At 39.4% G+C, this 23741-nt stretch overlaps 1 pseudogene; it reads right to left on the reverse strand.

The window, feature by feature from the left end:
- Positions 1-4703: 4703 nt before the first annotated feature.
- Positions 4704-23741, reverse strand: part of LOC133457883 (protein ENL-like) — a 30815-nt pseudogene continuing 11777 nt past the window's right edge.

The following is a 23741-nucleotide window of genomic DNA, read 5'->3' on the forward strand; positions in this document are numbered from 1 at the left end:
AACATACCCCATAAAAACATTTCATGCCTAAAAACAGATTCAAATGGCATGTTTGTGTGTAAATATTGACAACACATGCCGAAATAAACACAATTAAATAACAAAAAAAAAAAAAAAAGATTGGCAAATAAAAAAAAAACAAAACAAAAAACTCAATTCATATTGTATTGCATGTAAATATTGTATAAAATCCTTAAAAATACAGTTTAGGTAACTACTTAAGTACTGAAGTCATCACAGCCAAAAGTGCAGAGGTCCATAAATAAAACATTGACTGTGGGTAGACAGTAGGGCTTCTCCCACGTGACCCCCCCTTGCCGCCGCCGCCGCTGCCGCCACAAGGGGCTGAAAGAGAGTGCCTGGTCAAGGGTCACAGTTCATGAACTACGACTTAAAAACGTTCCCACATCGGTCGCACGGAGAAGAGGACAGAAAGGAAAGTTGTTCTTCATCAATGCTTTCCTATGTATCGCTGACGAACACACTCGCAGTCAAAACTCGCACAAAGTTCACTCGGGATTATCGCGGCCTGGAGTTGACAGAGGCGCACCTTGAAGAGGTGAAGGTGGCGGCGGGGGAGGAGGGGAGGGGGTGGGAGGGCAGGAGGGAGGCTGCTCCAGGGAACTTAAGGCGGTCTGGACTCAAGTTTACCTTTCAGTTGTTGTTATTGTCCCCCCCCCCCCTCCAAATACTCCGATGGTGTTTGCAGTAAAGGAGTGTGAACGTGTTGCTCAGGCAGACAGGCAACAGAAAGAGACGGCAGAAGGATTAAAGCTATTGAAGCGTCAGAGTAGAAACATCGTCAGCAGGAAGATTAGGAGGCGAGGGAGGGGACAGCTCGCTGACGGACCGGCCCCATTAGTGGCCCAGTGTGTGTTCGTATTTGTGTATGTGAAGCTAAAAGTGACCCAAACAAAAAAAAAAGGAAAAGAAAATCACAAAGGGCCTGAATCAAAAAAGGCAACTTAACCTCCACATGTGGAGACTTTCAGAAAAGCTTGAGGCTGGTCTCACAAATCTGACTCCCACCACACATGTGACGCAAAAGACGCAAAACTGATCGAGAGTAGTGTTGTCAACACCTGATAGATCTGATGATTCTGGTAAAAGAAATGTTGTCAGTGCAGCAGCAAAACACAAATTAGTTAAAACATAAAAACAAGTAGGCAATATACAGTAAGTATCAAAAAGAGCATAAAAATACACAACAGCAGTCAATTAATACAATAATCAAACACTAAACGTGTGCTAGCGCTGAAGAGAAGGTATTAAAACTGTACAAAGACTTCCTGATCAAAAAGGGAAAGAAAGTTGATCTTTTTTTTTTACGTTCATCTACGTGGAAAGATGACACAGTTTTGGTTGCAAAAAGCTAAAGAATAAATTTGTATACAGTATATTTTTGACAAAAGAAACAATTATTGCTCGTTACTCCATGACCGTGGAAAAAAAAAAAAGAAGCATCTAAATGGCTGGCAAATACACAATTATATATGTGGACATCTTGGAAACTGCAGTTAAATTGTTCAAATCTGAGTCAGAACCACGACTGCAACACCAGTTAACTCTGGCACAACTAACCTAATCATGGCTTTCAGTAATTGTTGATCAAAGTGGTAAGTGCCTGAGATCTAAGTGTTAATTCTTTCAAAAAACTTGGCAGTGGAGAAAGCTCTCTACATAATTAACTAGCAGCTAATTAGTCCGTGGGTGGATTATTCTTGATTAATGTTACGTTATATATGCATGATTGTCACTTTGATCGGGAAAAAAAAAGTGTTTTGGCCTAGTTCTAAGTATTTCTCTTAGCTGCAGTATGGAAACATTAATGCAAATAAAATATGTTGCAAAAAATCTGAGTATTTCAGTGCAATTAAATGCAGCTGTTTATATGTTTCAGTTCTGATAACTACATCCAGTTTCCTTTGTAATTCAGTGTAAAAATGGGAGGATAACTGCAGCAGAATTAACTCAGAACCACAAACCGGCACTGCAGACCCTTTAATCCCCCCCCCCTTCTTGATATCCCAAACAGACCGGTTACCCGGCAGGTTATGTTGTTTTCGGTGCAATTCGTGCGTTTGCTTACACAAAAACTGCCCGACTGAATTGCATTTGAGTTGGCCGGAGAGACTGAGCAACGATTAGATCACTTTCTTTCAAACTTGGCTTACAAGCATCAGTATAAACGTCATCAGATAAATGACAGGGAAGTGCAAAGAAGTCAAAGATATGTCTGAAGAGCTGTCCACCACAGAGGACATTCAGCACCGTTCAGGATTCAATTTACCATCATCTCTAACAAAGGCATGCAATATTTAAAAGAAAAAAAAAAAAAGATAACTGTTTCTGCTACAAATTACTTGAAATATTTTCATCCAACTCAGCGAAGCATCATATGCTTACTGGTGGGATGATTGGTTAAAGCGAGCCAGATTTGTGAGACTGTCACTCCAAATAGAAACCAACAGTCTGAATTCTTGATTCAGGCCCCTGTGGAACACCTTTTCAACTTGTAAAGAGGAAACAAAACAAAAAAAAAAACAGGTTTTTCTTTGCTTTCTTTTGTACCTACTTGTCCATTATCATTTGCAGTGTTAAGGGCCTGGCCTTTTTGGTATGAAAACACCCCCCACTGTTAGTTCAAATGCTTCAAACAGCTTTAAGAGGGAGCCCCGGACCCTTTTCAAAACCACCATTCAACAAAACACACAGCTAAAAAAAAAAAAAAAAAACAACAAAAAAATAAAAACACAGCTGACACAGCTCTTACTACAGCTAATTAAAAAGTGAGAAACTACCACAGTCATCTGATGCTTCCTCTTTAAACACTAAACCTAATCTCAGAGAGCAAAAAACATGAAAAACATGATCACCATCAATGAAAAATTGCCATCTATGCAGGTTTGATTGACAGAGACATTATTGATACCAGGACAAAAGCCGACAAAAGGAGACGTAGGGATGGAGGCCATTAAGACAATACTGGATATTCAGGCATCCCAATTAACACTTGTTTCCCCAAAAGGGTGTATTGCGGGGGGGTTGTCTTCAATCTGAGTGGACATGACTACCAGAGCACAGCCCCCCCCTCACACTGCGAGTCTCAGAAAAAGGCACTAGAGTGGGGCTGTTGCTAGCTGTAAAAAAGTAAAAGCGATATACATTCATAGCTCACAGGTTTTCTTAACCGCAATCTGGGAATAAATACACAAAATGCACTTGTAGAAAAATAAAATGTAAAAAAAAAAAAAAAAAGAGAGAGAATTAAAAAAAAATTGGTAAAAGAAAAAGCGTGGCCCCTAATTTTTCTCTTATTTTTGGATTCTGGGAAACAAGTATGGCTACTTTTTCACGGCTTTTTAAAATTCCTTTCCCATCCGACCTTACCCACCACCTAGAAGGCAATTCGGGAGTGATCCTCCACTGCTCTGGCCGCGAGCAGTCGAGCCCTTTCATGCACGCCAATATGAGGGAATAAAGGGGGGGGTAGGGGAGGGTGGAGGGACCTTTCGTGGGAAGGGAAAGGGGAGCTGTTGGCGGGAGGTCAAGGCTCAGCTTTCAGTGCGAGGAAGCAGAGGGGAAACTCAACAGAACATATGTTTTCAGATGTTCAGACGACGGAGGCCTCGGCGAAGCCTCAGTGTGCAGTAACCGGAGTTTGGAGGGAAATGTGTGGTTTAGGGTGCTACTTCACTTAATCCCCCCCCCCCCAGTTTTTTTTTCTTTTTTTAAAAGCATTTACAAGCACATAAAACATTTAAAACCGGCTTATAACACACCGTTACTTTCTCACATGTGCCCTTTTCTAAAAGAGACTTGTTTCATGTTTAATACTCTGCACTTTAAAGGGAATTGGATGTTTAAAATACAAGCTCACACTACCGCGGCCACAAGAGGAGTTTGCTGTCCGTGTACCGCCGTGTTTTAGAAAATAACCTCCGGAAAGCTGCAGTTTTTGTTTATTGAAAGATAATGAAATTGTTTTTTGCAGCACAGTACGGGTTATTTGTAGCTTTGACTTAAAAATGAACCTGCAGTATTTTCAAATAAAATTGGGAACAAGAGTCCTTTTTCTTTCTCTGGCATGAACTACCACCATCGCACATAAAGAGGAGCGAAAGGAAACGAGAGAAAGTAAATCTGGTCACGTGTCTGAACGTACGACCGATGACACGATCCATAAAAGTGTTTTTCATCCTCTGGCGGACTTTACAATCTCAAAAGATGCTGTTTAGCTTCTGCAGGACGTACAGATCTTCCTACGACTAATCTGAAGTGTGTTATAAGCCGGTGACTGAATGTTTTTTGTGTGTATATGTGTGTGTGTGTGTGCGTTACCCTTTTAACGTTGGATAAGGGGGAGGAAGAGTAAAGTGCAACCGAGACATGTATTCTGTCGGCGTGTGTTTGAGGAAGGAACAGAACCGGCTGTTTGTGCTCGAGCTCCACAAACAAAGAGAAGTCAGTAACCACAAAGACAACATCTTCTCTTAAACCTAAGCAGTGTTCGCACACACACACACTCTCACACACACACACGCACACACGCACAGACGCACGCACAGACGACTCACACGCACGACTCGAGAGCATGTTGGTTGAGAGAGAAATGAGCTCCAGCTGACAAAGAGGGGGGTAGGGAAGTGGAGTGTTCTGCCAAGTAAGGAGTGTGCATACGCAAGGGGGAGGAAGAGGAGGAGGAGGAGGAGGGGAAGTATTAGGTTTGCAAAGGCGGGAGCGATATGAATGCAGGGGGGGTGAGGAGGGCTGGGGTGGGTGGTGGGGGTGAATTCCACAGCTATGCACAGTCAAGAAAGGAGATGGGTAGTGAAAATCCTAATAGTAGATGGATAGCTATACTCCTTCCTACACCTCCTCCTCCTCCTCCTCCTCTTCCAGTTTTCTCACCAGCGTTATGTGCAGTTGGTGTTGTGTGCTTGCGTCTGTGTGTTTCTGTTTGTGTGGTAATTGTTCGATGCTTCAGTCTGGCCGCGACAGACGTAGCTGCTCGTCTCGTCCTTGGAGAACAGACGCAGTGGAGAGGCTACCTCTGCCGCCAACGTCCACACCCCGGCTCCCGCTTGCTGTCACGTGGCTGTGGCCTCCAGGTAGCTCTGTAGTTTGCGGACGGTGGACTCGTCCAGTGAAAATAGGTCAAAGTCAAAGGTGGTGTTGGTTACGTTGAAGTGGCCCGTCTCCTCGATCAGGTTGACGATCTGGCAACAAAAGGAGGAGGATGAGTTCATATCGGTGTTGGGTTTCACTGAATCACAACGGTCTCTCTAGTTTGGGTTACGGTGATGGAATACTGCCGGGATTACCCTCATGTGCCAAAACGACGGCTATCAACGGGACAAAAGAATAAAAATGTACCTGCTGCAGGACGTTACGCTCCCTTAGTGCCATCAGTCTTCGGTGGAGATCCACCAGTTCCTCTGTATAGGCCTGCAGGAGTGACAAAGAAGCGTTAGGGAGAGGATCGACAGCACGGTGGACGCTCATACCCATTTTCCACCAAACCGGTTCCAGGGCCAGTGCTTGGAACCGTTTGGAACCGGAATCCTTTTCCACTGACAAAGAACCTTGAGCTGTGGAAAAGCAAACTGGTTCTTGTCAACCAGCACCAGCCCATGAACCAGTTTGGTGGAAAAATGGGCATAATGGCGCTTTTACCCTCAGCCCGACTCCAGTTTTTGGTTTTGCGCTTTTCCACTAGGGGTGGAGGCGTGCCGAGTAGATACTTTTTCTGTATCTATTCTGCCGAGGTTCTAAGTGGCTGAATCGGGCTGTATCTGACGTCATCACACTACACCCCACTGATTGGTCGGGGGGTTGGAGTCAGACGTCTGAGTCAGGAGGCGGAAATCAGCGAAAGAGCGACTTCTTGTTCATTTTATCCGACAGGCAATGGCAGCAAAAGTCTGTTTCATGATCCAACTCTGAGGTGCAGATGTTCATAAACCTGGTGGCTGACGAGAGAATTAAAAAGGGATGTAGTTTTTTGGATTTTTTGCCTTTATTGGACTAATGATCTGAATCATCTACTATATACATTTTTTTATTTTATTTACGCAGGACTTGATTATTTATTATTAATTTGTTGCAGTTAGGGCTGTTCGATTTTTCCCAAAAATAAAATCGCAATTTTTTTCTCTCAAAATCCGATTTTCGATTACGATTACGATTATTTTGTGAATTGACAAAAGGCAAAGAAATGATTTCAAATATGCGTTTTTTTTATTGAACATTTGCCCCATTGGGCTTTAAGTGCAAACTTTGCTCTTATTAAACCAAAAATGAATGAATAAAGTGCAAAACTCTGTAAAATAAGTTGAAAAAAAGTTTAAAAAAATATAATAAAATATAAAGTTTTATCTCTGGAAAAAAAAAAAAAATCAGCAAATCAGCACTTGCAAACATACAGTAAGTTATATTTCCAATTAAATAAAACAAGACATTTTCTAATTAAACTAAACTGGGTCTTTGCATGCTAAATAATAATGCAACCCATGAAGGAGGTAGAGGTGTGTAATGGGGCACTTGTCGCAGGTATTGAGAGGTATTTCCATCAATCATTAATATGGTATCAATCATTAATATGTGTCTAGACAAGGTAAAAAAAAAAAAAAAATGTTAAAAAAAAGTGAAAAATCGATTTTACGATTTTCATGTTTTAACATCGTTCTAATTACATAATCGCGATTACGATTTAAAATCGATTAATCGAACAGCCCTAGTTGCAGTATTGATAGACATATGTGAAAAGAAATTATATGATCTTGAATGATGTAATCTATTGACCATCTGAGGGAGGGAAGGGGAGAGGGGTGGGTTGTTGTTTATTTTTCTTATTTTTTTTTCTCTTATTATTATTATTTATTTATTTTGGTTTAATTAATGTTATGAAAAGTAAAAAAAAAAAAAAAGGGGGGGGGGGGGGGGGGGTGGAATATTGATAATTATATTGTTATTGTAAATCTTATTTTTTTCATTTTTTATTGCCCTCAATAAAGATATCTATACAAAAAAAAAAGGGATCCAGACGGGCGATAAGGAACGACCAGATCTACCAGGAGCTCTGTCACTTCATAGCTGCTCGCGGCTCCAGCTGACTTTTCAGCAGTGCCCAGACAAACAAAAAAAGCGTTGCCGCTTGAAGCTTCTCTCACTCTCATTTTTTAACTTGATATCGAACACAAGTCACAGACCCAGCAGCACATCTATCATCTCCTCCAGGTTCTACATCTTTAGTGTTGTCTTCCTCGTTTAGATCACACAATCAAATACGTCACAGCAGCTTCTCTCCAACCTCCTACTTCTCATCTGGGTATTGAAAAGAAACGAGGGCAAGGTGAGTCGAGTCGGGCTGAGTAGATACTAGTGTAAAAGCGCCATAAGTGAGGCTTTCAGGGGATTTTAGTTCCATGGTTTAGATTTCCCGCTTTGGCGTGAATCATTGGGATCCCAGCTGGACTACCTTTGGTACCCATGATCTTTTCCTCGTTTGTTAAGTGCAGGATCTCGTTTATGAAAAAACTGCTGACACATTTGACTATTCGCTTTTCCCCGAAACATCTCTGTGGTCCGGCGCCACTCAGAAACCCTAGCATGAATTTTTCAGCAGTCTATCGAACGTGAGGAGCGTCCTTCGAGTCACAGCAGACCTATATGGCGCCCGCTTAGGACATAAAAATATTATCTCCAGGCGCTCCTGCGAAGGAGTCACTTTAAAGTGGAAGAAATTAAAAACGACAGAGAGCCAACTCTAAAAATACTTGAAGAAATTCCTTTGGTTCCCTAATCCAGTTATGATTGCTGGCTATTATTTTTAGCATTAAGAACAATTTAACTGCAATGGAAATATTAATTTCTTTAAGCAGCACAAATAGCAGCAGCAAGAACGGCAGGAAGAAAAGACGCTGCTTGTACCTCGGCATGTTAATACTACACCCTCTAATGAAAATATGCATTTAACCCGACTGTCTGTTTAGCCAGCAGCATGCGTGTAATTAAGGGGTGAGCTGAGAAAAAGCTTTAGTGATGCACAATTATAATGATACATTCATTAAAAATGCTTTGCTCACAAATCCGCCATATGGAGCTAATTTAGTGCAGATTAATGCTTAATGGCTGATGAATAAAGTTAAAGGATAACATCCTGTATACTGTATATATGAAATCTCTCCACAGATGTCAATAAATAATAAAGATAGTAAGCGTAAACAGATGTTGGTCCCAAGATAGAAAGCTAGAAGCAGCAGCCTGAGTTCTGCTACAACCTCCTCCACTTTTACAGTTTATTAAATGAACGTGAATTTTATATCGGATCGTAATCGAGCTTCGGATGGTTTGTTTGAACTGGTGCAGGACGATTGTAGAAAACACAAACAAAAGCAAACTATTTAGCAGACGGCTCCCACTGTGGGCTTTTTGAAATCGACATACAGACGTCTCGACAAAGTTAGCGTTACTGTAAACGCGGTTTATTTTAGTTGCACCTTGATCAGACACTCGGCAGATATTTGATCACTCTTGTAGGATTGGTACAATTACATTTGTCAGCTTCCTGGCACCGACTCCCCTTTTTGATGGGGGGGTTGATGTTAACCTGCTTCAGTGATTACACAATCAATTCTGATGTCGTCTGTGTTTTTGTACGGTTGGAAAAACCAAACTGTGTCCAACTTTATACAATAATGGTTTCAGATTATGCTGGAAAATTCAGAGGTTGCCCGTTCTCGTTAACCCCATCTTTCACTCGTACAGTGATTTATAGTCGGTACAGCGTTTCTCGGGATTAAATGCCTCATTACTCCTCCAAACACACCTCAAATCCTTGTGGCCAAAAGAGCTGATTATGTCTCATTTGGTCTTAAAACGTTCTTCCAGAAGAGGGCTTATTATTTTTTTTTATCTTCTTTTTTCCATGTGGTCAAAATGCAAACTTCAATCAAGCTTGAACGACGGAGTTGTAAAGTTTAACTTTCTCTGTTGGAGTGTGGTCTCTCAATGCAGCCATGCATTTTAACATTTTAGCAGCTTAGTCTTCAGACACGTGAACTTACTCCTTAGCTCTTCCTAACCATCTGGACCACTGACCTCTCAGTTAAGGTCATTCATCTCATCGCCACACCAAGACCAAGACCAGAGAGTATCAAGACCAAGACAAGACCAAGACTAGTTCAGCTCAAGACCGAGGCAAAAAAAACAAAACAACTAGTTATTTCATCATCTTGTGTGAGTTGTAGAACATCAGCACCATCCTGGTTCAGCTAGTTTCCATATGAGCTTGTTTTCAACTGCAGCACAATAACACAGAGAAGTGGATGATGATGTTGAACTCACTATAAATGTTTTCATCCATCAGATCAGATATGTGTGGCGACTGCACTACCGCTATTTCTACACTATTGGAAGATTGAGTCCAGTGCTTTTAAGGCTTTACACGACTACTAACTAGTCCCAAAGTCCTCTAACAGAATAACCAGCTCCAACACCCCCCTCCACCTCAGAAAAGTAAATGTAAATGTAAATGTTACTGATTTAAATTGGACTTAATTTGTAGATGAAACCTGAATTTTAAATATTAAAAGATACAATTACCGACTTGAAATTGCATTATTTACCATTATAGTAATCAGATTACACCGTATATCAGCATCACTGAAATGGACCTAATGCTTAATCAATCACAACAATTTGCAAATATTATTCACAGGCCAATGATGCCATATATTTATTCAAACAAGGCCGTTATAAACACAAAACTAATTAAATCCAGACACATGCAGATGCACCAAAACATTAAATCAAATGCAAAACACAAATAGTTTACAAAACTGTACATTAACCAGAGGAATCACCAGATTCTGTCACCTTTGGTGTGCAATGACATCTCAATTATCTGAGTCTTAGACAAGTAGAGACCGAGACAAGACCAAAACCACAAAAAAGTGGTCTTGAGAACTTCAAGTCTACCTTCGCGATCAATCAATCTATCTATCTATCTATCTATCTATCTATCTATCTATCTATCTATCTATCTATCTATCTATCTATCTATCTATCTATCTATCTATCTATCTATCTATCTATCTATCTAGTACTTATATACCAACATTTGAACTCTTGGAGTCTGAACTCGTTCAGAGATGACTAAGACGCTCCTGACTTGTGTAAATGATAATCCGTCCCAGATCTCCATGAAGCTCCCGGGAACGTTCCCGCTGTAACTGTGTGTTCGTCAAATCTGCGGGCGATGTCAAACAAACATGTCTCCTGTTGGCACGGAGAGGCCTCCCGCTGCACTCCATCACAATCAGCGAGAGCAAGCTAAGAGGTGTTGGCAAGCAAAAAGACAATCCGCAAACCATCAGCACCACTGAACTAATAACGTGTGTGGCTGTGTTTACATTTCTGAGTGAATATTTTTCAACCCTGTTTTGACAATAAATAAAACTTTGCACATGAATCATTTGTTTTTTACTCTTGTAAAATGTACGACACCCAGTCTGCCACCAAAAAAAAAAACAATTTGATTCCTAACTGTCACGATATTTACATCCCTGGTCTGTAAAAGAACATTTCCAATACACCACGACGGCATTACACAACCAGATGCATCCGTGCAATAAGTTGCCTAGTAAGTGCAGTGATGCATCTGAAACACTTGACTAGGGATGGGCGATATTTTACCGTTCACGATAAACCGTCAAAAAAATTCCCCACGGTAATAATTTGTCATCTCACGGTAAAAACAATAAATTCCCGTTGGTGACGTTTTTGTGTAAAGCTGATTTATGGTTCTGTGTTAAATCCACACACAACGTACGTGAAGGAAGGAAGGAAGGAAGGAAGGAAGGAAGGAAGGAAGGAAGGAAGGAAGGAAGGAAGGAAGGAAGGAAGGAAGGAAGGAAGGAAGGAAGGAAGGAAGGAAGGAAGGAAGGAAGGAAATGAGCGAGAGAGAGAGAAAGAAAGAAAGAAAGAAAGAAAGAAAGAAAGAAAGAAAGAGCCTGAAAGAAAGAAAGAAAGAAAGAAATTAAGAAAGAAAGAAAGAAAGAAAGATAGGAGCCTAAAAGAAAGAAAGATAGGAGCCTAAAAGAAAGAAAGAAAGAAAGATAGGAGCCTAAAAGAAAGAAAGAAAGAAAGAAGCCTGAAAGAAAGAAGCCTGAAAGAAAGAAAGAAAGAAGCCTGAAAGAAAGAAAGAAAGAAAGAAGCCTGAAAGAAAGAAAGAAAGAAAGAAAGAAAGAAAGAAAGAAAGAAAGAAAGAAAGAAAGAAAGAAAGAAAGAAAGAAAGAAAGAAAGAAAGAAAGAAAGAAAGAAAGAAAGAAAGAAAGAAAGAAAGAAAGAAAGAAAGAAAGAAAGAAAAATTACGATTGATGACGTTTTATTGGTACTTTTTTTTATCGTTATCAGGATAAATGCCAGAAATTATCGTGATACATTTTTTAGTCTATACCGCCCATCCCTACACTTGACTAGACTAATTGATTAATAAACTTTTCATCTGAGCTTCACGCTAATCATCCATGTAACGGGAATAAAAAACCCCAGAATATTTCTACGCCACAGCCGCCACAAAAACCGCTGCAGCGTCAGCCCAGGTCTGCACCTGATGTCATGTCCATCATAAACAAAATACACTGAGACTGAACATATCCACCAAAAGAAAACATACGAACAATCACAACCTTGTGCACAAACAAGCTGGAGCCTGATGCAACCACATGTAAACAGAATAGCTGTTTTATTTTCTTTTGGTTTTCCATCGTAGCTGGAATCTCTGACTCAGATCAACACTTTAAAGATGTAAAGATGCTGCAAATCCCTGACTGGATAAAGAATTTGAGCAACCTCAATCCACTTATACGACATTTATTTTCACAAATATGGGTCAGTAATATTAAGCCGGCCTGATTCTCATTGTGCTGAAACTACGACTTCGCTCCGACGGGAACAGCTGGAGACATTTTGAAAACTTTTGTGACTTTCTTAGTCACGGTAGGGTTTTAACCTTTTCTACAGTCAGAAGATTTGTTCTTTTTAATGATTAAGAGACAGAAAACTGGGCAGGGAAGGACTCGACCAAGTTGAGCCACTCGGCTCCCAAACCAGATGTTTTTTATATAAACATTGAAGGTTAAAATCAGTTTGGGAAACTTCCTCTTTATCTCTATTGTGACAAAAAAAAAAAGAAAGTTCATAGTTCATCAATTCACTGGTCGTTTCTGCATCTTGGATTCATTAAGTCGCTCACCGAACATTCCCGGAAGGCAGCAAGTGTGTGAGAGTTAAGGATAAAAAGTTTGATTTACCCTTCCTACCTTGTCGTATCCCTTCTTCATCACCTTCTCCGAGCGAAAAGAGGAGTCTGGACTCTTTCTGACGACCTGCCATGCAGAGATCAGAGGAGAAGGAAAAAGGAAAGGAAGGGGGAAAAAAAAAAAAAGAAAGATTAATGTCGAAGAAGTGATGCAAGACCACAAGACTATATTCCTGTGCAGTGTGTGTGTGTGTTTGTTTTTTTAAACACAGCAGTAGTTGTTTTAGAGATAAATAAAACCCCATAAGAAACTATATCTAACTGCTGGTGAGACGCACGGCTCTCCAGAGCAGGAGGAGCTGTTTACTTTGGTTTTCGCTAAAGCCACACAGAGCTGCTCTCTTATAAATCATAGTTATCACATGATTTTCAGTTTCTTCGCTCCACATGTTCTTTTAAAAAAGGTCGTTTGTTTCAAAAGGACACATAGACGACAAATGAGAGCAAATTGCGTGCAACTTCCTTCCAGCTACTTCCTGGCTGTGCTATTATTTTCATAACATTTATTTCTTCTCTATCTTTTTATCTTTTATCTGAGTGTTCGCTTTTTGGAGTGTTTTATTTGTATATGACAGTGTTGAGTGAGTCAGATGGAGATATCAATTTCCAAGAGGGAACCTCCCAAAGGGATTAATAAAGTCGTCTGAAATCTAAATCTGAGCTGAACAGCCAATAAGAGTATCTGACTCTGTCACTGACAACATGTTAAATCAACTAGAGAAATAACAATAACTGCATTTGACAGCAACCCGAGTGTGTTTCACGCAGAAAAGACAAGAGCAAGAGACGTTCACTCATGTTTGGTGTTTCTATCTAGTACAATTGAAGCCGGGCTTCAGGATATTTCACACTGGGAAGAAACTGTGTTCATCTTAATAAACTAGATCTTAAAATTAAGGAATCCTCTTGCAAGCCTGATGTGTCGAAATATGTTACAGCATAAGAAAAACTTTTATTCATTAAGGGAAAAAAATGACAACCCAAGACTACTGCTGACTTTTGTGGCTTTGCGAGTACGAAACATTCAAAATACCCTCAAAAAGTTAAAATGCCAACAAGTTTCAGTTAAATTAAAAAGGTCAACTCTGACTCTGAATCATGCAGGAAGAAATCAGGACTTGGGGAAATGTTGGTGTTTACCAGAGGTGTCAAAAGTATTCACATTCATTACTCAGGTAGAAGTATAGATACTAGAGTTTAAAAATACTCCTGTAGAAGTTGAAGTATCATGTCAAGTTTTTTACTCAAGTAAAAGTATAAAAGTACTGGTTTCAAAACTACTTCAAGTATAAAAGTAAAAGTAATGTAAGGGGGGAAAAGCCATTAAGGACAAAAGCCATTGAAAATGAATGCATCTTAGTATAATGCAAATATATTAAAGAACCATATATGTGTACTATTGAGCATTAACATGTGTTTCAGAGAGCAGGAGATATGATGACTAGTTGCCTATAAGTATTGTAATGGTGCAAACAGTCAAACTTCAGAGGCATGTTATCATTTATCCTAACCTTTATTGGAATGTACATCCAAGTTTAGTTGCAGGAATCTGAGGGAACGGATGTAAGAACAAAACTGGACAAGAACATCTGAAACAACCACAACCAAATTCACTCTATCCGGATGGAGCAATTTAACTGGATAGTTTAATTTTAAAGGCCGAAATGAAATAGAGTAACGAGGCTGTTTTTAAAATGTAAGGAGTAAAAAGTACAGATAATTGCGTGAAAATGTAAGGAGTAAAAAGTCGTCTGAAAAATAATTACTCCAGTGAAGTATAGATAACCAAAATTTCTACTTAAGTAAGGTAACAAAGTATTTTTACTTTGTTACTTGACACCTCTGGTGTTTACTTCCCACCTCTTCATGTCCCTGTCCGTATGTCAAGGCGAGAGTGAGTGTTTGCGGGACTCACTTTGTTGTTGGAGGAGCTGTGTTTCTGTGGGGGCGGCGCAGGGTCTCGACTGGGGCGGTGCGAGCCTTCGCTGCTGTCACTCTCGCTGTCCAGGCTGAGTCTGGCGGGGTGCAGGGCGAGTCAGAGGTCATTCACACAGGCTGACTGACACCACTCTCACGGCTTAATGCGCCAGCCGGCATCACGTTTTTTACTCGTGAAACGGTGCCGCGGTGAGTAAAGTGGTAGGAAAAGTTGCATGGACGGATTAAACAGTTCAATCCGGTGAAAACAATATTCTAGCTGTGGATGGAGAATTAGTATTCGTGAAGCGAGCTTGTGATTGACAGCTGATGAATCTCACTGACCGAGAATCGCGGTTGGGCGGGTTGGTCTTGATGGGCGTTTCTTCTTCCGAGCTGCTGTCATCGTCGTCCGACTCTTCCGACTGAATCTCCTCCACCATCGAGCGCAGGGGGCCTGAGGAAGGGAAGGCGGCGTTAACTAATCTCCAACAGTATTTAAATCCTCTCTAATTGAAAGACTCACAACAGTGGGTTAATCACCCTGTAAAACATTCGTAAAAAAAAGCTGTACCTTGCCCCGGTTTCTGTCCCGGCTCAAAGTCCGAGTCTGAACTCGAGTCCGAACTGGAACTGGAGTTGGAGGGACTTGAAGGAGCAGACGGCTGGAAAAGGAAGAACACAACGAGATCCAAGACGTGAGGGAAATGTTTTTTATTTTAATGGTTGAAACTCAATGCTCGTGAAGCGGGACCGCCGATTTCTACGCCAGAAATGAATATTTAAACACCCTCCGCATCACCACCACATCCAGATGAATTAGATTAGACTCAGTTTAGCTGTCATCACACACGGAGCAAGAACAAGGCCGTAAAATGTCGTTTGCATCTAAACAGAAGTAGGAAGCAAGTGCATAAATATCTACAGCTGCACAGTTTATAATCTACAGATGCATGTACGTGCACTATGAGGTCATAGTAGGGATATTTATGGCTACAATTCCCAGATATACAGTTTATAAATGCACTGGCATACTGTATTTATTATACTCGACTGTATTTATAATAATAAGACTGCAACTGCACACTATTCCTTTATACTATATTAGTATAACACACTATTATACTGTACTTACTAGGGGTGTAACGATACACTAATCTCACGATACGATACACGATATTGAGGTCACGATAACGATACGATATTATAGCAGTATTTTTTAACAACCTTGAATGAGGAACATATGACTGGAAAAAATTGTCTTTTATTTGAAAGACACAAAATACAAAACAATGCTGTGGGTTTGCCCTATTGTTACAGTTTGTAATGCTTTATAACTGTTTAAGTTTTAAAGAGAAAGCCAGGCCAACCATTTTCCACAAACTGAACTAAAAGTAAATGTCAGGTTTGCATTATGCATCTTCAGTTTCATACTAGTAAATATATTTTGCCACAAACTGAATAGTTTCTCTCATGTATGATTTGACTTTTTTCTTTTCCAGAAATTTAACAACTAAAATTAAATAAATAAATAAAAATAAATAAATACATACAATTTTACATCATAAAAAAGATTGATTCATGCTCACCTTATTAAGTAAGAGGAGATTTATTTTTGTTAAGAAGGTTATTTTGGCAATTCAGGGTTCATTATTTTATAAATATATTCTTTATATTTTGATGTAAATCAGGGACTATAATGACACTAGTCAGTTTATCTGTAGTGATTAGTCTGTTTTAGATTGGGCGGAGTGATACGCCACAGTACGGCACTAGGTGCTGTGTTGATGTTCTAAAATCCTACGCTGTTGAGGGACATTAAAGTACACTGGAACTAACCAGAAGTTGTCCCCGTGTTTATCCTACTCACGACCCGAAAAAGGTTTAATTTAATAAGGTAAGGCTTAACTCTACACCAGCCTTACATAAGTAAAGGTTCAGAGCTCAAAACGGGACCGCAAAACAGGACTAGTTTCTTCTGAGCGGAGTAAGATTTTGGTCCGCAGGTCGAGGCGCGGTCGGATGCGTGTTACTAGTCAACACAATAGATTAATATTAATAACCTAATATCGCGATACAATTTGTCACTTCCACGACACGTTTCGTGACGTTTTTGTATCGCGAAATTTTGTGGCACGATATATTGTTACACCCCTTGTACTTACTATGTTTATAGTACATTTATTCAGTTTACAGTACACTTGTTCAGTTTCAGTTTCTTTTTACTGTATTTTTTTATTTGTCATACTTATAATTTATCTTTATCGTTTATTTAGTTCATGTTGTCCAACTTTGAGCTGCTGCAGCACCCGAATTTCCCCACTGGGGATCAATAAAGGACCATCTTATCTTATATATAGTAATATGGTTTATAAATCGCACTGAGGTAACGAAAGCTCCCGTGTCATCCTCCTACCTCCGACTTTGACGACGCTTCATCCTCTGAATTTGATTCTTCTGACTCTGGAAGTTTCTTGGGCTCCTTCAGCTCCTGCGTGTCGCTCTTGCTTTTGGGCCACCGGTTTTTCTCCTTGGAGGGTTTCTTCTCGGCGAAGGGCTGGCCGGTGGCGGAGGAGGAGGAGACGCGCGGCGAGGTGCCCGTGAAGACCGTGCCGGTCGGCGGCTTCGGCCCGTCCGAGCTGCCCTTCTTCTGCTTCTTGGCGCTGGGTTTGGGCGACTCCACCGTAGAGGGCCGTTTCCCCGGAGCCTTGGCCTCCACCGGCCCTCCCCCGCCTCCCCCGCCGCCTCCTCCTCCTCCCCCGCCTCCCCCTCCGCTGCCCGCCCCCCCCTCCTTTAGGGGACATGCCCTCCATCTTCGCCTCCTTCAGGGTGAGCTTAGGCTCCTTGAAGGCTGCTTTCGGTAGGACCTTGACATCATCTTTCACTTTGATATCCGACGGCTTTTTCGACGACGACGACGAGGACGAAGAGGAGGGATCGCGGCCGCTCTTGCTGCTTCCATCTCTCTCGTCTCCTTTTGACATGGCTTTGCTCTCAGAGTCTTTTCGTGGTCGCTCGCGGTGCTCCTTGGTCAGCTTGTGTGGTTTGGGTCCTTTGCTGCTGCTGCTACCGCTTCCTTCTTTGCTCGGTTCCTTGAGGAAGACAGAACACGGCACCATCACCAACACAAACTAATAACAAGACGCTTGCTCAGCTGCTCAAAGGCCAAATCTACGAGAGTTTAAATCCACCAGCACCTCTTCAGTTCCTACATGAGACGTTGCCCATGTGGAATAATTCAAACAATCACATCATCCTCTTTGGATGTCAAACTAAACATTTTGTTCAGCGTAAACAACAGCCACATCATCAACCATCGCAGAAATTACCGGGAAGCCCATTTCATATTAAAGTTAAATGGTCCTCATGAATTCTTTAATCATAAAATGAAGCTTCCAAACCTTTGCACTATTTAAAAACTTCCTAAAAAAAGCTAAAACCTATCTCGGAAGACACAAACATCTGGGTCAAAATCTAGCAGAAAAATCTCATAGCTGTATAAACATTTAATTGTGTGCCAAACAAGCCGACCGGCCAGCTGAACGGGGCAGACATATATTGAACTCTGCAGCAGCGAGCCGGGATAAGAATAAGCGAAAAAATATTTACACAGCAGTAAGCAATTCAGCCCCACACTAATTCACTAATTAAGATGCAATGCTACACGCGCAGCTCCGAGCTGCTGCACAGATGGTGAGAACCACCGGCAAACAAGATATCAGGAAAACAGATTGTGCACTGCTTAGGTTGTCATGCTCAGGCAATATTAGATTAAATTCATACATCGAAAACTGAACATGAACAAATTTGTGGAGATAGTGTGGTGAATGTGCGCAGCTAAAAGAACAATGCTGGCCTTTCCTCCGGCGGCGGCTATTTACTTTCCACAATCGTCACTTATCAGATAACTATTTCTGTGCTCAACTTTAAAAACAATACTTTGACAAAGTGTGATTAAAAGTCTTTTCAAACAAAAAAAAAAAGACGAATGGATTGTGAGAATCCTCAGACGTTTTTGTTAATTACTTTCTCTTTGCCGGCAGATGCGCACAGCTGGAGGAAATAAAATACTTGTCCTGCTTCAGACTGGTGTTCAACACATGCGCGCTCATACCAGGATAAAAAAAGAAAACACAGTTACTGGTCTTTACTAGTAAACTGTGAACATTTAGATTGTGTTTGAATCTTTAAACCCATTAGAAAGACACTCGTTGGTCGTGTTAAACACAGACCGAAAGACGTCATCAAACGAAGATAAGAGCTGAGATCAGAGACAGAAGTAAAAGCAGCAACTGCTGTTAAAGGGTAGTTTAGTCTCAGTTAACAATATCAGAGTCTTATCAGGCTGGGCAGCGACAGAGGAAACTCTGTAAAACGTAAAGGAATCAGTTTCTTCTTCTCTCCTGATATGCCCGTCTCCTGGCAACAAAGGAAGTCATTCTGCATACACATCCATAAAAACAGCTGGTAGCCATTACGATATTGAGTAAGCCTCTTCAAGAGCCTGATTTAACAAATTTCCTGATGGCCTTTGTCTATGCTGTCTAAAAATAATAATAAAAAAGTAGATGGTGATCAATAAAACTGCGTGTTTCACATGAATTCACATATAAATCAAGAAGCTTATAATAGAATTTGTTTTTTTGGTCAAACCTTTGATATATGAGAGGTCTTGGTCTTCTTGGGGTCTGAGAAGGCAGAGAGGGGGATGGTGGGAAGCATCGGGTAATCCGGACTGGGCCTCGACACGGCCTCTGCACCCTCAGGGACCACCAATATCTGGAATTAGAGAGCGGAGAGTTGTAGAGTTGTGCTGCATGTTTCAGTAGAAAGTGATGATATGAAGCCTCCTGCATCTAAAGTAGGGACTTTTTTTTATTATTGTATTTTCCTGTTGTTTTTTTATGAAGCTAATGGGCATGAAACCAAACAGAATCCTATGCTGGTTTAATTGGTTGAATGAGTCTCTATGCCTGTGGATCTCCAGGACTGAGATCTGAGGCGCACAAGTGATGTTTTGATTACAATTTATTACTACTTGGATTGTTTCGGGATTTTAAGAGATTAAAAAGACACAGACAAATGAAAATCGTAGAAAAAAAAGGGGGCATAAATTAATATGACGACATTCAAAGCTGTGCTACATCTACAGAAGTGAACGATAACCATCAGCGTACATCACTGGCAGCTTTTTATATAGGAACATACCAGATACCTAGCTTTTTACACCTAAATATATTTAAAAAAAAGAGATGACTAATTTTACATATTTCTATTGCTGCTTTTACGGATGTCTTTTTGTATTTTTAACTTATAAAATGTATTTTTAACTGTATTTCTTGTTTTAATCCTGTAAGGTGACCTTGGGTGACATGAAAGGCGCCTCTAAATAAAATTAATTATTATTATTATTATTATATTAAATGCCGGAAACCTGCCTCATATTTGACAAAAATTAAAAAAAAAAAAAAAAAGAAAAAAAAAAAAGAAGGGATAGTTGACTGTCCTGACAGCAACCTGGTCCTGGTTGTTGATATATATATAGTTTGAATACAGTCTGGTTTGTGAATGCATGCATATGTATGTGTATATATGTATTTATTTAATTATTTTTTTTGTGAATTTTCAATATAAGCATAGAAAGGAACAGGAAGGTAACTATAAGGGCAATTAGAGGGAGAAGGGGTATAAATAAATAAGTTTTACTTCTTCATACCCCTTTCCAGACAATTTTCATAAATCAATGTCATATCTGAAGGCATCAATACTTACAAGTTTATTTCAATTAGAAATTTTGTTTATATTATTTTTCTATTATGTACAAATGTATTTATGAATATATATTGGGACGATGAGCTAATACTAGTGAATGTTTATGTTGTTTGGGATTGTTGTTTTATAAATAAATAAAATAAAATAAAAAGAGGCTTAAAACTTTTTTGTTCAGGAAAGCTTTCCCTGGTCTTTTTTAGATGTTTTTATTATTTTTATGCTTTTTTACTTCTGTTCTTTTATGTGTCTTGATTTTATTGCCTTGTTTATGTTAGCACTTTGAGATTATTTCATGAAAAGTGCTTTACAAATAAAATGTAGACCTATTATTATTATTATTATTATTATAATAAATACTGTTTACCAATCACTTTTGTGGTAATTGTCTGAAATAAATATATAAATACAAAAAAATCAATTCAAGATCAACAAAGCTGCTACAGCAACGTAGCAGCAATATTATGATGACTCAGATTAAACGTTTTGAAAAGATATATTTTCAGCTTAAACATGGAAAACCTGGCACGCCAATGTAAATTATTATTGCCACATTCATATATACGGTACAGATAAAGAAGGTGGCAAACATTGCCATCATGGTGAAACCAGCTATGCGGCAGTTACTCGTCACGGTAATGTGTGCTTATAATCAGTTGACCAGCTCTCGGTCGGTCAGCCTCACCCCCCCAGCTTTAATCAGCTTTCTCCTGAATTCTTTGGTGGGGTTGTTGAAGGTGAGCTTCTCACAGCGCAGGTGGTTAACGGGTGGGTTGCCCTCCAAGTTGAGGAACAGGTCATAGTTGAAGCAAACCTTTTTTGGCTCCTCCTGGAGAAAGGAAAAGAGGATAAAGGCTGTTTTAATAGTCCTAGGAAAAACGTGTGTTTGTCTTTCTGCACTCTGGCATATCTGCACATTTCACAACAGATAAAAGCTGAATGAATGAACTATCAACCAGCAGGTCAATAAAACAAACAGACGTATATATATATATAGAATTGGAGCAGGTAGACTGATAAGAAACATTCCTGAGAGAAGTTGTGGAGGTGCAGAGCAAGAGATCAATTAAAACCAAGGAAAATGCATTAAACCACTCATGAAGGATTCTATAAACAAAAGTGTTTTTCTAAGCGTGACGATGGATTAATGCTCACTGATATTTATCTTTCAGTGTTTTCTTGGTCTTCCAGGCAGATTTGTTTATTGTGTGCAAGTTCACATAAAAGGAGGATACTACATGTTTTGGATGCAGTCCAGCGGTTTTGTATAATAAACAACTGAACCGCTGGAGATGATTTTTGGCATTGCTCTGTCTTTTCATGAGAGTGGACTGGATCTTTATTTCATAATTGATTAAATCCCTCAAGTAGACATAAAAATAATAATAGAAAAATCCCACAAATGTTTTAGTCCTGCAGTCAATTACTCTGATGAACTAAGAGCAGAGTAAATACTCAAAGCTTCCTTAAACCTAATGGTCCGTTGGGGGTTCTGAGCAATTATTGCATTTAAGTGTACTTAAGTAATCTGATTACTTCTGGTTTTTAGTGGTAACCTGATTTTCACTCATCAAGTAAAAAGGAAACGTAGCTTGCTTTATCAAGTTAAGGAATTAACTTGATCAACACGGGCTGATTCCTGCTGTGAAAACCCGATTAACCTGAATTCTCGAGCACCTAGAGGTGGTGGAGCCCCAAGCAGACCGCGGTTAGTGAACTATTGGACGGTTCACTTCTGGTCGGTGACTTTAACCCCGGCCAGAGTGGCTGTGAGTGATTATTCTAACTGCTGTTATGTTGACAATCACAATTACCTGCAGTTTCTCAGTAAACTCTCTCGTCTTCCTGCTGCTTTCTTGTATCTTAAAGCTGACGTGCGAGTGGTTTCGCTGTAACTCAAACTTTATATATTTTATATATTTATTAATTTAATGGTTGTTCAATTCATCCAGTTTCAACTTAGGTGATTGCATGAAATGTAAAACTAATAATAATCTGCCTCAAGCTCCCCAACAAGCCACTGATCAGATATTCAACCCTGTAATTAAGTGCTTATAATATATTAAAATAAAGAAAAAATAATTTTTGTATCAATATGAATACAGTGGGTCATTTTATGTTTTTTGTTGTTGATTTTTTTGCCCCCAAAGGTCTCAGAAATTAAAATTTAACTCAAAACTACTTTATTAATCCCAAGAGAAATTAATTAAAAATAAAAAAAATAAATTAAATTATCCATAGATCTAATTAAACACATGCAAAAAAAGAATCATACGAAGGCATTAAATAAAAAAAATAAAAAAAGAAACAAAACAACAGCAGCATACAAATGTGCAGGATGGCAGTAACCTTACATTTAAATGCTTAAATTGGCGGAGGTTTTGTCTTTTAGCCAGTTTTTGACCACTTAACGGGCTATTAAAGACCAAAATTTGTAGTTTTGTGATTCAAATGAGAAAAGATTTTGTTTTCACACTGTAGTATCAATATGAAGTGCCAAATTGTCTATTCAACTAAAATTCCAGATTAGACAACATCTGATTAGTAATAAATTCTTAATAACACTTTTTTTCTCACCTTGTTCTTGAAGTAAACCTCAATAGGCATGAGGAAGCCCGCGTAGCCCGATTCTTCTACTTTGTATGGAGGCTCCTTGCATACTAGAGAGAAACACAATTTTAACTGGTAATACTTACTGGACTAACATCACTCACATTGTTTCAGCAGCTGAATCCCACAGTAACACTGAAGACTGAAGTGAACAGCCGTGCAACATTACTGTTCTGGTGATCCTAACTGTCTGACTTCAAGCTTGACCAGAAAGACCAGTCCCTGATAGAAAAATCCAGTCTGTTCCCCAGTCAAGTGAACGCATCACAGTGGCTCGACCACAAACAGTGGCCTTCAGTGTGAACGTTTTAACCAGGTTAGAAAAGCCCCGAGCTAATAGTTTTTTTATAAGGTGTTCAAAGAGGAAGTGCAGGAGGCTACAAGAAGAAAGCTGACATCTCACAAAACATGATAAAGGTGATAAAAGCTTACAATATATAGTTGTATAATATTTAAACAAACATCAGCCATCTACTTCATGAAATACTGGTCATATGACTGTACATATATGATCAATTGAATGAGTAAACTGATTTTAAATGTTTTAGTTTTTTTTTATTCATTAAATGTTAGAAACTGATGAACGGCTATAGATGCTATATTTTTAGCTTTTGAATTACAGGCAGAGAAGCAGCAGCTATGTAGAGCTGAGAAAACTTTGTTACGATTTCTATACAAATTACATTTTAAATTACATTTTAAATTACAATGGTTAATTTTCAATTATAACAGAAGTTAGAGAATCTTAATTATATATATGCTGTCAATTCTCTCTCAACTCTTAAGAGAAATAATCACAATAAGACAAAAATCTAATCATAATTGCTTGGAAAATTGGAATCAGTACGTCTCGATGTCTAAATAAATAAACATTATTTCTATTAATCCACTTTAGTTTAATTAAACAAAATCTGGAAAAGATAAAAGTTACCGATCTAATAAATCAGACAACATCATCTATTCATGAAAACGTGTGTAAATAAGATGTATAATGAAATCTGACGAGTAACGATTCCAAACTTGTGCATTGACTGTGGAGGTTTTCCTCTGCAGGTTTACCCGCATCTTAAAGTATTAACATAATTTGTGTAATTTCCAAATATCTTCTTAAACAATGATT

This window comes from Cololabis saira, chromosome 13 (assembly GCF_033807715.1).
Source record: "Cololabis saira isolate AMF1-May2022 chromosome 13, fColSai1.1, whole genome shotgun sequence".
Taxonomy (NCBI): Eukaryota; Metazoa; Chordata; class Actinopteri; order Beloniformes; family Belonidae; genus Cololabis; species Cololabis saira.